General features: G+C 43.5%; 1 protein-coding gene across 2 annotated transcripts in view; it reads right to left on the minus strand.

Moving 5' to 3' along the window:
• Positions 1–17,794, minus strand: part of MTUS2 (microtubule associated scaffold protein 2) — a 443,851-nt gene extending 426,057 nt beyond the window's left edge. The window contains exon 1 of one of the 2 annotated variants that reach the window (XM_083169852.1): positions 17,543–17,794. The gene's annotated coding sequence lies outside the window, so the exon portion shown is untranslated. Of the gene's footprint in view, positions 1–17,537 lie in introns of both variants that reach the window. The other variant, XM_083169851.1, reaches the window with a different exon arrangement.
• Between the last annotated feature and the right edge of the window lie 516 nt (positions 17,795–18,310).

Below are 18,310 nucleotides of genomic sequence, written 5' to 3' on the forward strand. Positions count from 1 at the left end.
AACCAACTATATATAGACTTACCTTACCTATCTCAAAAAAAATCACACAGACAAAACTAAAACAATGAGAGTACCAAACAAGTGGTGTTAATAGAGTAAATACAATACGTTTTTTTTTTTTTTTAAGATTCAGGGGGAAATTGTCCATAGCAACATCACATGTGAAGTAGAATACACATCTTAGTAAATTTCCCCCTCAGGGCGGTATTTTCTCACCAGGCGAAAAAAAAAAATCCACAAGGATCTGCCTATCAGTATACAATCACAGGCATTTTAGCACATTTTTTAGTACATTTTCGCCCATGCCATTTCATTCTTTGTTTTGGCAGAATCGGCACAGGTGTTTTTTTACAATTAACGTGGTTTTCGGCAGTGCTGAATTTTTTGCCGAGGCAAAAAATCAGCACGGGGATTGAATAAAGCGAGTCGTATTCATCCTAAAACGGGCAAAAAGTGCCAATTTTTTTTGCCTGGTCAAAAATTTGGACGTGACTGAAAGCTGAGGGGGGCTCAGCTTTTTGACTGGATCCATAAATCCTTTTTCTGCCTAGCCAGGACAAAGGTTAATTCAATAAAGCATGCACAGTACACAACGTAATTAGGCATCCTGCCTTGTCTTTTGCATTGCCAATCCTCACTCTCAGGTAAGGCGCATACCAGGTGCCTTGAAGCTAAAAAGAAGGTGGTACGCCACCAGTGGCTGTGGCTTGCACATGTGCTAACATCCCAGCGACTTGCCAATGGTACATCCGGGAATATGGAGATTCCTTTTTGCAGCTAATTGTGGATACACAGAATATTTATTTCAAAGTTCAGAGTGACAGTGGCGTAACTATAGTTTCGCAGACCCCACGGTTGCGGGGAGGCACTGAGTAGGTGTGGGCACGGGAGTCTGCGGGGCTATCGTTGTACTGCACTGCCTGCTGGTGCTGCTTACCATTACCGCCGCCGCCGGATGTATAGCTGGGAGTCGGGATCCGCAGATCTACTAGTCTGCGGTCCCGGCTCTCCCTCCTGGCTGGCTCCTGCAGTGCTAATGAAAAAACAGCTCACACAAAATGTCTGCCCCTTAACAGCGGACACTTTTTGAGGACGCTGGGGGCGGGCATTTTGTGTGAGCTATTTTCTCATTAGTACTGCAGGATCCAGCCCGGAGGAGAGCCGGGACCGCAGACAAGTAGATCTGCGGTCCTGGCCACACATCGGCAGCGGCAGCAACGGCAAGCAGCACCAGTGGGGTAAGGCAGGGTTGGGGGTTGGGGGGCGCCGCCAAAATTTATGGCGGGGAGGTGCTGTTTTTATAGTTACGTTACTGCAGAGTGATTTACAATAGTGAACAATAAAGTACCAATCAATCAGCTTCTGCTTTACAGTTTACATACTGAATGAGTGGGAGAGAGATCTGTCCTAGTTCAGCAGCCCCCTCAGAGTTTTTTTTTCTTGGTGCCCCTTTGAAAGCTGGAGCCCAGCAGCCAGTGCCTCCACTGTATCTTGGGAGTTATGTCTCATGAAGGATACTATAATGGCACACCAGGGGTTCAGCTATTCTATTTTTAAAGGCTACAGTATGTTCTAACCCATCCTTAAACAAAATCATTGCTCTAAAAGCTATTTCAGTAATTATATGTTAGGTATAACAATTTCACACTTTCCTCTTAGGGAAACATCGAACCTGAATGACAAATTGTCAAGGTGTGTGTGTGTGTGTTTGTGTGTGTGTGTTTGTGTGTGCGTGTGCGCGCGCAGTATATACTGAGCTGCTTTCACAGCCATATCGATTTATTCGCCTCCAGGGTTACAAATTAATTAAGACGGTATTATTAACACTGTCAGGGAATCAGCGTGAGATTAGCATATCTCCCCATTTTTCATGGAACTGACAAGCTCCCTGCACCATGTGTTGGGCTGAAGAATAAAACGAATCTGTTATGAAACCATAATCAGGCCTCTATGTCGGTGTCTTACCGCGTCTCTGATTCAGTTACAAGAAATCCTCAGCGCATTAAGAATTGTTGCATCAATAGCTTTATGGCTATTGCTAGAGATTATACAGAGAGGCTTTGAGCATATTTGTAAGATGCGTTTGGGTTCCTCATTACATTTTGTATCAGTATAAAATCCTAGACCCGCGTCACTCACAAGAAGCAATTCTAAGGTATTATTGAAAAAAAAAAATCTTGACGCCACTGGATCAATTAGCATATCTATGTGTTAATTAGGAGACCCGTCTGTGCCTTTTATTTATAGGAATGATGGGTAGCTCTGATATACATTGAATGTTTTGTCGTTCTGTACTTTAATGGGCCTGATTCAGAGATGCACACAAATACGGTTTTCTTGCGTTATTGCCAGTCTGCGCACGCACCTACATCACACTGCGCATGCGCCGCGATAGTTTTCTGATGTCACTCAATAGAAATACTGACGGCTGCGGCATTTGCATATTTTCACACAGTTGCTGCATGCATATTTGTAGCTGCGAATGCGTTTACCTGCATTTCTGAATAAGACTTAAAACATTATTTATGGATGATAAAATTGGTTATAATTGTGTAAAAAAAAACACATGTTGCTAAGTGAAATTTGGATTGTATAAGCCAGTGGCAAGGTGTCTAACCACTCACATAGGGGTTTATTTACGGGATGCGGTCATCTATTAGAATGAACTTAGGTCTACAGTCATTAGGTCGACCCCACTAGGTCAACTGGCAGGAAGGTCGACCTGACTTAAGGTCGACATGGGCCAAGGTCGACATGACTTAAGGTCGAATTTGCATAAAGGTCGACATGAGGAAGGTCGACTGGTCATAAGGTCGACATGGGTTTTTCACTGTTTTTTGAGCCGACATGTGCCGACAGGCGGTATTTCATGCCCTACCATCCACTAGGGCGTGGAGGAGGTTATTAAAGCTGTGGCGAGCGAAGCGAGCCACCATGCCCAAAGCATAGCGAGCGAAGCGAGCGATGCGAGGGTCCGATTCTCATTGCCAACTGTGTCCATGTCGACTGTGTCGACATTCGGATAAAAAAACAGTGAAAAACCCATGTCGACCTTATGACCAGTCGACCTTTCTCATGTCGACCTTTATGCAAATTCGACCTTAAGTCATGTCGACCTTGGCCCATGTCGACCTTAAGTCAGGTCGACCTTCCTGCCAGTCGAACCTAGTGGGGTCGACCTAATGACTGTAGACCTAAGTTCATTCTGACAGATGTACCGATTCCTTATTTACTTAGATTCTATTCACATGGGATGTTGCTATGGGCAACCAATCAGAATCTAATTCATATTTATTTAGTACCTTTTAAAAGAAAATAGAATCTGATTGGTTGCCCGTAGCATCATCCCATACTAGTTAATAGTCTTACCATTACTGATTATGTTTTATGCAGCCCAGCGAAGGCTCAGCTTCGACCGCCGGCCTCACCTCTTTCCCCACACTGGCTCACCTCATAGCTACCACTCCAAGCAAGGCCCCTGGATACGCCGGCAACCCCTCAGCTTCCCAGAAGATCGGGACTCGTCATATAACATTCTGAATAAGAAAAATGGCCTGTTAGGCCCTGCTGCTGCCCTGGAAGTAGCTATGACCAAGATGGCGCCGCTGATGACTGCCTACATAGTTACATAGTAGGTAAGGCTGAAAAAAGACTTGCGTCCATCTAGTTCAACCTGGTATAGATATCCATTGCTGATATGGTTGGTTCTGATATTTTACAGACAAATTATATTTCTTATTTGTACCCATGGATGTTTTTCTCCAGTAAATGTTTGTCCAACTTTGCCTTGAACGCATTTAATGAACCAGCCGTTACCACCTCTCTGGGAAGAGAGTTCCAGAGTTTGACTGTTCTGACCGTAAAGAAATTCTTTCTACTAGCTGAATGAAATCTTTTTTCTTCTAATCTATACTCATGCCCTCGCATCCTAGATTCCTTTCTAGTAGAAAAGAGGGTGTGTGACAGTTCCTTATATTGGCCCTTGATATACTTGTACATGTTGAGCATGTCCCCCCTTAAACGTCTCTTTTCTAATGTAAATAGTCCCAAATTGCTTAATCTCTCCCCGTAGATTAAATTCTCCATTCCCCTAATAAGCTTTGTTGCTCGCCTTTGGACTTTTTCTAATTCTATGATGTCCTTTTTATAGTGTGGGGCCCAGAACTGTACTCCGTACTCGAGGTGAGGTCTCACCAATGCTAGGAGCTGTGCAGATCAGCCAAATATGTTCCCCATCTTATACATATCTGTATATCTGTTCTGTCACTGTTTATGGTACTTACTCATCTTTGCGGCCACAGTTTACGCCAGTTACGTAAGCCGCTATCAGAATAGCACCATTGTCCCCTCGCAGGCTCGCTCCACTCCGCTTTGTATGTGCTATGTACATCTGTGCTGTCAATCCAAATCTAACCCCTAGTATACGCAAATATAGCTGGCCAATAAAGCTGATTCTGATATCTATTTCTTCACCTATCACAGTTAGTGTGACATAGCACTCCTGCTACGATGACACAAATACAGCAAGACCTATTATTAATTGGAAAGCACGGTTGCAGCCTGTCTGTGACTAACTGTAGGTGTTACTTAACAAGCTGACAGCTCTCAAAGACTTATCTTCTGACATGGCTGAATGTGACATTAGAAGAAAACTACTTTTCCTAAATTTAACTTCACTTCATAAGACTGTGGGCCTTATCCAAAGTTGTAATTGCAGAATGTAACTCTCTCCGCACAGGTTACATCTGCCCCACCTGCAGAGCAGCATGGTTTTGCCCATTAAATAAGGAGTTTGCTTTTGAAAACCAGCCGGAATCAGGCGCATACCTAGTACCCCAATTTCAATAACTGTTATTTATTTTTTGCCAAAAATGATGTATCCTTTGGTGTCCCAGGGCTTCTGAACCAGATCCCAACATTTTTACCTTAATATATGAATTTTCCCGAAACTTACCACCTTCTCAAAGGTGGTGAAGTGATATGTGCAGTAAACCCATGAAGAATTATCGCTGGTAAATAATGGCAGATAATTGTATAGCGGCTTATCATGAGATGCAATAAAAGTAACTTTTTACACAGGGCCGTCTCAACATCAGTGAGGGCCCCATGGCAAAATAATTCACTGGGCCCTCACTGATGTTGAGATGGCCCTGGCGCCCAGGGGCTGCCGGCTGTGCCACTGCTGGGGGCTGTCGGTGCTGTGCCAATCAGCGTCCGGGCAGTCTTTTAAAATTCATCAGCGCTTCCCGCCCCGCAGGCAAATAGTGCTACAAGATGTCAGTCACAGGCCGCCGCTGCCCGGATCATCCCCGCTGCCCGCTGCCATGCCGTGTGCCACCCACCACCGTGCCGTCTTTCCCATTGGGGTGGAACCCTAAAATCCTTGTGCCCCATGGCAACTGCCCATTGTGCCCAATGGGAAAGACGGCACTGTTTTTACAGTAAAAACAAGTTATTGTGACTAACTGACTCCCCCATTGTCTGCATACCTGATAATGTTACAAAAAATCAGCAATTATTTACTCTCTCCTGTTTGCAAGTCTTTGCATAATTGGCTTCTGGATCAAAGATCCATATTCTGTAAATATAAAGTTTGGTGCTTACATACAGTAATTTCATACTTGCCTACTTTGGTTTTCACCTCTCCGGGAGAAGCCCAGAAAGGCTACATGTCAGGGGGGGCGGGGGCAAGGCTGACATCACTTTGCCCCGGCCCCATGCCATAAAACTGTGATTCGCGGGCCACGGAGAGCGGGAGGGGCTTAAATGATGCTTCATTTTAGCCCCGCCCCCTCTCCGTAGACCTACGATTTGCAGTAATTGAACCAGCGGGCATGGGACGGTGCTGGGGCTCAGGTCAGCAAGCAAGAGACTTGCTAACCTTCCCATGGGGGGCTCGGGAGGCGGACCTTATTTTCGGGAACCTCCCAGCCATTCCAGGTGGGTAGGCCGCAGGCAAGCCTGAGTAAATTACTGTATTAAGCAATATTTTAATTTCTCCATCCCCCCAAAAAATCATTGTATTCTGGGCTTAAATATTCATGATACTGTCTTAAGGACATTGTAGAGCAGCTACTGGATTTGTATTTGTGAAGGTTATCACAGAAAAAGTGCGAAATGATAAATTGCATTTCATATAGCTGGGTTTCTTTTCATCTGTAAGGCTTTGTGTTAGCCACCCCAGACAAGCAGAAGGTAGAATACAAATGAGTTCTTAATTGTTATTCCTTAAGAGATAAAGGTCTTGTGCAGTGTTCTACACCATATACTTTCATTGTGTTTGGTTTGTAACCAATTATCAGCTCCTTTCATTCCCAAGGTAATCTAAAACACAGCTTTCTCCTTTATACATGCTCGGTTCCGTGCGTCCCAGCTTACTGTCCAGGCAACTGGCAGCATTAGAGGCTCCGCAGAGACCTCCTTCTGTTCCAGGGACTGCAACCTTCGTAACGGAAGTTTGCAGTATAAATGGAAGTTTCTGATTTAAATGAACATGCGAGAGACTTTTACAGTCTATTTAGGATAATAATTATTATGCAAAATAATACTATATAAGAACTCTAGCACTTACAGTAAAAGTTCTATTGTAATTGGGGCTTCTCAGCTGTCTTCAGATAATAGTGTTTTTGTCACTACTCTACTTTACTGACTGAGCTGATATTTCCAAAAACGTATCTAATTGTAAGAGAATAACTATACAGGCAGATACAATACACAAAAGCAGGGCCGGTATATATGTGCTGCTGCGGCGGTGGCACTCAGGAGACTTGGGTGTATCACAACACTAATTTATTGAAACAGAAACATCTCAATTTTAAATATACACTGTATATGAGCTGGACAGCCAAGCATGCATGACAGACCAGAGTGGGAAGCTTCATACCTCTGCCAGTCTTAACACAAGAGATTATGACTGCGGATGTCATTAAACATTGTGTTGCGCAGTGCTTAGTGACAGCTGCCTGCTGAGAACTGTATATAGTATGGGGCTGCCATTAAATTCCATGATGAGAATCCTGCAATCTGCCAATACTTGCCATTCCTATCTGGATTAAAAACTAGAAGAGACCCTGACCTGGTGTGAGTGAAAGCTCGTCTGTACAGATGAAGACAGGACCCCTGTTGCTATGGAATAACATCACCAGCATTGTAACTAATATACTGTAAGTTAAATATAATGTGGGAGGAGGTGCACAAAGTAGATTCAAGTGTATGTTGGAGAATTTCTTGGTGCTTTAAATCTCTGTCCACTGCCAGTCTTACAATCTCTGTCCACCGCCAGTCTTACAATCTCTGTCCACCGCCAGTCTTACAATCTCTGTCCACCGCCAGTCTTACAATCTCTGTCCACCGCCAGTCTTACAATCTCTGTCCACCGCCAGTCTTACAATCTCTGTCCACCGCCAGTCTTACAATCTCTATCCACCGCCAGTCTTACAATCTCTGTCCACCGCCAGTCTTACAATCTCTGTCCACCGCCAGTCTTACAATCTCTGTCCACCGCCAGTCTTACAATCAGTTATGCTACAGGGATGTTCCCATTTAAACTATAGCAGGGAATATATTTATCATCACCGTGGTCACATTCCTGAAGAAGAACATTCACAAAGCTTCATATGGCACACAGCACATTTAGCGGGTATGGGTAAGCGGGTTGACTGCATTTGGTCGACATGCATTTGGTCATCCACGGAAGGTCAACAGGGCTTAGGCCGACATCTAAAATAATTTGAAATGGCTAAGGTCGTCACGGTCAAAAGGTCAACACAAGGTCAACAGTCAAAAGGTCGACATTAAATACCGCATGTCGGCACATGTTGGCTCGAAAATATGGGAAAAACTCATGTCAACCTTTTGACTGTCGACCTAATGCTTGTGTCAACCTTCCTTCCCTGTTGACCTTAGCCATGTCGACCTATTTCAGGTGTCGCCCTAAGCCCTGTCGACCTTCAGTAGTTGACATAAAGCATGTCGACCTTCAAAGGGTCGACTGAATGACTTATTCCCATTTAGCGGTGCAGATAGAAATGGCACATGAAAGAAATCTGCCTCTCCCGGGATCAGCACCATGGACAGCTGCCTGTAATTTTTCCTGATCTGCTTGGCTTTCTCTCAATGGGGCAGATGTATTAAGCCTGGCGAAGAGATAAAGTGGAAGGAGATAACGCACCAGCCAATCAACTGTGTTTGAAATATGACAGTTGGTAGCTGATTGGCTGGTGCTTTATTGCCTTCCACTTTATCTCCAGGTTATCTCTTCGCCAGGCTTAATACATCTGCCCCAATGTACTTTGTCCCCATTACAAATGCAATTTCTATTAATATCATTAATACAATTTATAACTTTTAGATTGCACAATTCTTCACAGACCCGTTAGCTATTTAAGCGGCATACATAAGAATTAATTTAGTCATTTGTCAAGAAAGTGGAATTATTATTATCTTTCACTTACACGGTGCCACAAAGAACCTGCAGCTATTACAGGTATTAACAATTCTAAACATATAGAGAAGATAAATAGTAACACAATGATAGAACCACAATATAGAGGAGGTGGAATGGATTTAGCTACAGAATAGGATAGAGGAAAGGAACAATGGCGAGAAAGCGTGCAGGAATAGCAATCTGAGTGGGGCAATTGGCAGTTAATCCGCACTCACTGATCCTGCACATAACACGTAGAGGACAGACAGCATCAAAGCCGCTGATAGGGAAATAGTTTCTTCTGGGAGAAGGAGTCATGGAGAGAAAGGGGCAGTGGTGTCAGAGGCAGTGTTGGGAAAGAGGGACCAGGTATGAGTCATTGGGTTGACCCAATTTTTGTGGACCATTGAAGGTCAACAGGCATTATGTGTAGTAGATCAACATGGCTAAAGTCGATAGGGTTGTAAGGTTGACAAAAGCATTAGGTAGACATGAGATTTCCATTTTTTTTTTATCCAAATGTCGACATGGTCGACATGGACACTGTGTACCACATCCCCTTTAAAAGCACATACAATCTGCTTAGGAAGGCATTGAAATCCGACAGATCATACGTGCAGCACGTATGATCTGAGAGCCGATGTCTCGATCCACGGGACCCGCATCATAGCAACATTACTCATAATGTGCACACGATCCGTCGTACGCCCCTTCAAAATTGAGCAGACCGGGCAGACATCGTTCAGGTGTATGGCCCCCTTTAATCATTTCCTTTCCAGGTCACTCATTTTAGAGAGAACATGTCCATCTAGCAATAGACCCTAGGCAGTTTCTCATTAAGGGGAACACAGCAGCCACAAGTACAGTAATAGGCAAACCTGGAGATAATTTCAGTTTAAGTTCTTTCATGATCGGACTATGTAAGGTCCCTCTGTCGAGCCCATCTTCTTTAACACTTTTGAATTCAATTCTAGACTACGCTTCTAGATCTCATTCAGTGACATTCAGATCATAAATGACAGTTCCCAGTGCTAGCATTACTCAGTACTATATTGACAGGTGTATACAATCAGTCAGTGACATACTGTATACTAAGGAGCAACAAGCTACAATAACACATTGTGGGGAGCCACGCCCTCTGCCACCAAGTGTCATTCCAAACTGACTCACCGGCGGTTGGTGTGCCTCCTCTACTTGAATGTTAAACTGTGCTGCAGCCCCTCCTCTGGAGCTGTCACTAAATATGACCACCTACCTACAAAGTCCATTCATTAGCCAGCTGTTTTTTGATATCTCAGATGGGACGCACCTTTAGATGCCATTTAGGTGCAGAGTTTCCTCTAAGCTTTGGGTGAAGAAAAGAAAAATGATGTGGAGCGCTAGAAACGGATCAATTGGATATTACAAAGTTAATTTATTATTAAGATAAAAATAAAAAAGACATCAATGACAATGATTTAAGATAATGTATGTATAAAAATTTAGACAAAGAAGGTTTATACTTATTTATCTGGAACACTGCTGATTTTATCTTGCTCCCATATAAATATTGGGCTCCTTGATCCAATGGATTTATACCCTTTGATGGTAATGAAAACAGAATACTGTGCTGGAATGCAAAGATAACGCTGGAGGATGGTCTTGTTCCCAAATTGATGTGGGGTCCTCACGATAGTGCGAAATTTGTAACAGTGGGTTAGTTCACGCTGGAGGATTAGTGGATAGTGGGTTAGTTCACGCTGCAGGAATGTGACCTTTCCTACACACATTCCTGGGTGTAGGAAAGGTCCTCACGATGTATGCGGAAATGGGGATCCACAGTGGATGAGAGATGAAGTCCCAAACAAAGGTATCATACCTTTGATAAAGTCGTAAGGTTACGATGAAACATGTTAGGCAGCACTTGCTACTTTTAACTTGGACTCTGAAGGCCTTCTGGACACTGCTGTTCACCTCTCCCTGCCCACCCATTGCCCCAATACCCGGATTGCTCTCCCCCTTGTTTGGGACTTCATCTCTCATCCACTGTGGATCCCCATTTCCGCATACATCAAGAGGACCTTTCCTACACCCAGGAATAAGATCATCCTCCAGCGTGAACTAACCCACTGTGGAATACAATACAGCGTTATCTTTGCATTCCAGCACAGTATTCTGTTTTCATTACCATCAAAGGGTATAAATCCATTGGATCAAGGAGCCCAATATTTATGTGGGAGCAAGATAAAATCAGCAGTGTTCCAGATACATAAGTATAAACCTTCTTTGTCTAAATTTTTGGTACTCTTTACCTAGAAGGGCGCCCATCGCGGCCATCGCGGGCATTGAATGCACTAAAAAATCGGGTGCGATGCGACCGACGCGATGCCCGTGATTTCCCATAGGGAACAATGTTAAATGTCCCAATTGACCCGATTTTCCTGTTCAATGTCTCAATTGACCCGATTTTTCCATAGGAAATAATGTTAAATGGGCCACAGAGGCCAAATAGGCACCCTGAAGTGTGAAATGGCCCCCACAATTGTTAACGCCACCCCACGATCAACGTGAACCCGAAGCGTGGCGAGCGCAGCGAGCCCGCGAGGGGCGGCAGTACGCATCCTACGACCTTTTCATACCCCCACTATCCACGTCGGCGTGGAGTTGAGAATAGAAAGTGTGGCGAGCGCAGCGAGCCACCGAGCCCGAAGCGTGGCGAGCGCAGCATGCCCCGTGAGGGGACGCGGATACCTTCACAGCTGTCCGCGCCCCCTCGCGGGCTTCACAGCTGTCCGCGTCCCCTCGCGGGCTTCACAGCTGTCCGCGTCCCCTCGCTGCGCTCGCCACGCTTCGGCCTCGGTGGCTCGCTGCGCTCGCCACACTTTCTATTCTCAACTCCACGCCGATGTGGATAGTGGGGGTATGAAAAGGTCGTAGGACGCGTACCACCGCCCCTCGCGGGCTCGCTGCGCTCGCCACGCTTCGGGTTCACGTTGATCGTGGGGTGGCGTTAACAATTGTGGGGGCCATTTCACACTTCAGGGTGCCTATTTGGCCTCTGTGGGCCATTTAACATTGTTTCCTATGGAAAAATCTGGTAAATTGAGACATTCAACAGGAAAATCGGGTCAATTGGGACATTTAACATTGTTCCCTATGGGAAATCGCGGGCATCGCGTCGGTCGCATCGCATGCGATTTTTTAGTGCATGCGATGCAAAATCGTGGGCGCCCTTCTAGGTAAAGAGTACCAAATTTTTATACATACATTAACTTAAATCATTGTCATTGATGTCTTTTTTATTTTTATCTCAATAATAAATTAACTTTGTAATATCCAATTGATCCGTTTCTAGCGCTCCACATCTTTTTTCTTTTCTTCGCCCATACTGTAGAGGGTTGACACCCTTTAAGTTGGAGCAGCTTGGCACAGCACCCCACAAGGCGCCTGTTCCTACTCTGAGTACCCCATCTCGAGTATACCACTTTTTTCCTTCCTCTAAACCTTGTCCCACTATTGTTTTATGCATCACCCTAATACTCCCAATGTAACACAGAGCGGCAAAAGAGGCAGAATATAGCAACCTATACAAAGAGCTTATGCTTGGATTCCCATTTCACCAAACATTTGATATTAAACAAATCAGTGTGTTCTTGTTTGGTAGTTTGGGGCAGTTTCTGACAATGGGCCGTTTTCAGGTCCCAGTGGTGTAGAGCTGTAATAGTAAGTACTGATGTTTGGTACTTTGTGGATGCGACAGATCTTTACTGTGCAAGTGCAATATGGGTCTGCGATGTTGGACACAGATTGTCAGCAGACTGTTAGTGATTGGCAGTGTTCTGCAATTTGAGGGCAGGGTGGCAGTGCCCTCCGTTTCCCAAAACAGAGGCATACTGCCGTCATTATGAGGTAGCGATGAGGCCAAGATCTCCCATCCATGGGGCACGCACCCATACAATGGTGTTGTTGCAGATGCTACACAGATGCAGCATGGTTGGTGTAGTGGTTATCATTGCTACCTCAGAAGCACTGGAGTCATAGGTCAAAGTACTACTACTACCCAATCAGTGTGGTGTTTATTTGATCTCCTCATGCTTGAGTAGGTTTCCTTTCGGTACTATGCTTTCCTACAAAAATATACTATTAGATTCATTGGCTCCTGACAAAATATAACCCAAGTGTGTATGTGTGTGTGTACATGTAGTAGCAATGGTGTAACAATGGTACTGCAGCCCAAGCGGTGGCTTGGGGGAGCCGGCACTGTGGGGCACCTGGTCTCTGCAGATTTCAATGGGTCTAACGACCATCCGTATGGAATCTGCTGAAAATGTCCCTCCAAAAATGGCAGTCGCCTTGGAAGAGACAGATGCTAGAGGTCCTCCCTGGCAAGGAGCATGTAACCCACTGGTAACAAGCAAAAAACCACTGACAAAGAATAGGAAACCTCGGGCTTTGAGCATGTCACCCCTGGCAATGATCCTGAAATCCCGAGCAACGAGTTTGAAACAACTGGCAACGAGCATTTAGGTATCAATATAATAAATATATGGGCGGGGGGGGGGATATATATTTTTTTTTTTGCAGGGGGCGCAAAATATCAAGTTATGCCACTGTGTGGTAGGGAATACCCCTGATGCAGGCACTGTTGTAAATTGATCAAATATTCTCTGTAAAGACTTTGGACCAGATGTATGAAGCTTCAAAAAGAAATGGAGAGTGATAAACAGCCAGCCAATCAGCTCCCAGCAGCCATGTTGCTGTCTGGGTTTGAAAAATGACAAGTAGGAGCTGATTGGCTGGTTGTTGATCACTTTCCACGTTATCACTTTTTGAAGCTTGATACATCTGGCCTTTGTGGCCTATGTACGCACTATTGATGACTAGTAATTAGTAAATAACCAATAATACCAGATTCCTCTTCATTTAAACTTTGGGAAAGTGGTGATTTATATGACATTTCACCTTTTTTGGGGGGATCAGTAAATATAATATAGAATGCTTTTTTTTTATCCCTATTACTATAACATAAAGCTGGTACTGTGGAATATAGATAACAATTGATGCATGAAGAGTTAAATAGAAGAAATGTGCCCACAAGATGATTCACTTCTCCCGACCTCGCTATCATGGCTGCATGGAATGTACATCACAGCTATAAGTGAACTGTGCACTTGTCACCCACGTCTGGCAATGTGAGAGGTGCTGAGAAATGAAACTGAGCAATTGCTGGGGAGGCTTCCTGAGGAGATGGTGATGCATCTGGTAGAGACTCTGTTTACCTGTCTCATGGGCACCCTGCTTCCCCTCTATCACCAGATGACTAACTAGTTTGCATTGGATCTTGGCTGTGGTATCGCTGTAACATGGAACATCTGTTAGTAATAAAAGTTAATTTTACTGTTCGGTAAAATGACTCAATTCCAAACCACAGACAACTGCAGGCACTTAGCTGAGATGGTACATGTAGGTATAGAGAGGCGCCTGAGTATAAAAGTATATCCCACTGTCTATGAGCACTGCATCCCTATTCACCGCACACTTGAATGTTGCACAAATGCACACCTAATGGTCATTTGGCCTTAGCGTCAGATATTTGATATAGACTCTCTCCTAGGGCCCAGGGCACAATAAGGGGCCCAGATTACACTAACCTGTTTTTTTTAAAGGTTTATGGACAGGTGTGTGGGCGGAGGGGGGAGTCCACACCTGTACATTGTTTAGGTCCACATGGGGTCATGACCTAGCGCCAGTGACCATTTTATCAACCGAGACTCATGGTTTTTAAACATGTGAGGGGAGGAAGGGGGCGAGAGGACGATCCTCAGATCATATGTGCTGCACATAAGATCAGTTGTGATTGTTTACAGATCGTGAGTTGCTTACTGTATTCCACATGCGATCAGTCGTTAGATGGCTGGTACGACCAGCAGCATTTTTCCAGACACTGTGATGAATAGGATCGATCATGAGACGATTGATCGTATGCAGCAGCTGGATCATACGATGCATCGTTGGCACATCGTGTACTAAAAATACACCAAATCGAAAGTTACACAATAAAGGTAAGAAGAACTGCTAGAAAAGTTTTACATAGAATCCAGGTAGTCATTTATCAGGGCCGGCAGAGGGGAACAGAAGGTCAAGTAGTGTCTAATATTATATATATATATATATATATATATATATATACAAAGAGTGATGCAACATATTTACTATGTGTGAATGATAACAAGTGTCACACAGTATGACAGTCAACCAGCACCGGTAAACCTCCCACGAGGCAGGCTGGGTAGGCAGAATACAAATCAAGTTCATACTGATAAAATATATTATAGCGTAATGGTTCTTCCCACTGAAGCAGAATCCAGATGGCGTTTAACTACCCACTACATAGCGAAGGTGTGCTCGAAAAGCCTGTAGAGACTCTTTTATTAACACAATGAAAACGAATGTGTACATATAATAAAATACATCAAATTTTAAATCTTGAGATTTTGTGAGTACATCAACCTGCTTCCTTAGGAGGAATACATCACGGTGACATCCCCAGAACCCCGCTTCACACCTTGTCTATACAACCCCAGATGTTACTTATTACCATGCTTGTTAGCCTTTGAACATAGTAACAGGACAGGTATGGTAGGACACCAGCTGCAAACAAAATTCCAGAGTAAATAATAATAAAAAAACAAACAACATAAAATAGTCCTTGGAAAACTAAACACTTCACACCAGATTGAAGTGAATGATTTCTAGAGTGCTGGGTCACTTGGTGGAAACATGACTGGGACAAAAGACATCTCAAACTCTACAGAGGCAACCTATAATTATTCACACACATAACAATGAGCTATTAATCTCTGCCATGGAACTTTTTCTTTTAATATTGATTAAATATGCGTATTGATCATTTACAATACAACTGAATATCTAAAAAGGGACAGAACACATGTTCTCAAACTCTATCAACGTGTCCTCCAACAGTTTTCGAAGAACATAATTACAAGTGAAATAATTAGCTCCACCGGTGGTTCTTTGAAAATATGTCAGTTAGTAATGAGGACACCCGTGCTCCTGTCAGGTGACCTGGGAAACATGACCTGTTTGGGGGTCCTGAGGGACTGAGTTTTAAGAGCTCAGGGATAGAGATATCTGAAAATGTGTTTGTATTGTCCTGTTCCACAAAATGAACTGTGTCCAGGTTGAGTATCCCTTATCCAAATATCTGTTATCCAAATTATTCCGAAAACCATCGTTTCCAGAATGCACTTTTTTTCTTTTTGCTAAAAACACTACTGGGGGCATCTGTAACTGGTACTACTGGGGGCAGGATATGTAACTGGTACTGCCGGGGGCATGATATGTAACTGGCACTAAATATGTGCAAGAAAATGATTGCTTGGCATTCAAATACCTCATTGAAATATAAAAATATTCCGAAATATGGAATAAGCTGTTATCCAAAATCCTTCTTGTCCCGAGCATTTTGGATAAGGGATACTCAACCTGTATAAGTTTAGTACTTAATATAAGTTATAAGTGCTAAATCTAACTATATGATTAACTAAGGTTCCACAATGGAAAACAATAGCTCTTCATTTAATACTGCTTTCACATTGCAGAAATGGGTAATGACCCTGTATTCTTAAATGGGACTTTAAAACGGGTCTGAGCCTTCAGACCTTTCACATTGCAGGTGAAAACCGTTTTAAAAATCCTTCAATACCATTCAAACATTCAACCCGTTTAACCCCCAAGGGACACGTTTCAAACCATTGAAATAGAGCTGTTCAAACTGCCCAAAAAATGGCTTTAAAACGTGTAGGACTCTGCTTTTTAACCGTGTTGAAATACCGGTTAACTTTAACGGTAAATCAACTCTGGCACTTTCACACTGCAGCCTTAAACGTTTTAAAATGGAAAAAAAACGGCAATATACCGTTTTAAAAGTGCGATGTGAAAGGGGTATTAATTACCACAAACCCATATTGCTCAGGCTGTAGATTTGTTAATGTTATACGCTAAACAACAATTCAATCCAACTGTCTACAAGCAGATCCAACGGATGGGTCACAGGTAGTCTTTAAAGACCTACTGTATGTCCGTTTTTCACAATCTGTACCCCTGTCTCATTACTATAGTCCCGCCTGGCTGCTGATATGATGGGGGTAAGGAACTGGGTGATTCTCTCTCTTTGAAGTTTATCTGGAGGATTGTGAGTCAATGTTAATAAAGATCTCAAGAGCTTCATCAGTCTATAACAGTCCATAGATCCTGCATCCCCAACCTCACCTTATACTATCTTCCCTGCATACTTCTCATGGTTTCCACAACACCACTGCTCAAAGAACAACGACAATCGTGTCAACAGGGTTCCCTTTCATCGCAACTTTCCAGTTAACAAACAAAGTACTGAGCCAATGTTCCGAACATGGACTTCGGGAAACCTCAGCACAACGAAACTCCGAGCTGCTGGATCCAATTACAAAGACACAGGAATATATGATATGTCAGAGAGCTCTCGGTTCTATCTGCCTATAGGTAGGTGGGCAGAAGGGTGCATGATTTTATATATAAATATATATAATCATCTCGCTCTATATATATATATATATATATATATATATATATATATATATATATATTCCTTCTTTGTCACCAAAAAGCAGTTTTTCTTGGATGCCAAATGACATTTCCGCAACTTTCATCCCTGCACATAAGGGGTAATAGCTAGATGACAAACAAACCAGAAAGAGCCCAAACATTCCCAGCAAGGCTCTCCCACTATACACTGTAGCACATCACCATCCCTGTAATGTTTACACTGAACCAGTGACAGCTCCATCGTACAGTATTTGTATCTTTCTTTAAATATCCAATGATAACTCATTTACCAGCAGAAGAACTGTAACAGAAGCAGATTTTAGCAGCAAACAACTATAAATAGGAGATGAACAAACTGCAATATGTACAAGATGCTGGATTATTATAGACCGAATGGCATCTTCATTTATAGAGATCACATGCAACTTTCTTCCTGTGCTAGGAAGAGGAATGGACCAGAGATTGATGCATGCAGGGATCATGGGCTACAGTACAGTAATAAGGTGCTCTCTCCCATCCCATTGCTCACCTTACCTCCTCCAGGCACTTCTGCAATGCTCGCCCTGTGGGAGACCTATCCTAGAGGCGTCACCTTCCATACACAGACAAAGAGCCTGGGAACCTGGAGACTGATGCTGGGATTATGCTCCCCAGCAGCACCGACCTCACAGAGAAGACAGAGCTGCTTCCACCTTCATAATAAGCTGTCTGATGCTCTCACTGGCCAGGGATGGAAGGAGAAGCAGCTGCAATGCACGAATTAATAATAATGCTCATCCTTGGAAGCTCACAGCATCCAGTGGCTGCATCAGCTCATGGACCAGAGCTCCCTCTGCTGGCGGATTTAAGCACTGCTCCTCAAAGACGTGATGATGACAAGTGGGAAGTGAGGACAAGGCTGTTCACTTCATTATTGTGGGAAAACTTTAATGTATTCTGCTTTCTTCTGTTTTTTTTTGTTTTTCATTTGTGCTAGTTTATCTGTTACATCTAACTTTCACTCCATTATAACATCACTATTTATAGAATGGAGTCAACTGGATTTTCTTACACCTAGCTAACCATGTCACAGAGCCTGAGTTACATACAGTATGTGTAATAGGTGCGATCATAGGTGTGCGAACATTGAGTGTTAGGGGTGCACAGGCACCCCCAAATCATGTGCCCACCCTTATGAACAACTCCCTGCCGCTAGCAATACCAGCAATACCTTTTACCAAAGTCTTTTGCTTTTTTGACCTGTTTTCCATTAAAATTAGAGATGTGCAGGCTCTGATTTACTCTGATTTCAAAGCAGGTTGG

This window comes from Crinia signifera, chromosome 2 (genome assembly GCF_055691185.1).
Source record: "Crinia signifera chromosome 2, ASM5569118v1, whole genome shotgun sequence".
Lineage (NCBI taxonomy): Eukaryota > Metazoa > Chordata > Amphibia > Anura > Myobatrachidae > Crinia > Crinia signifera.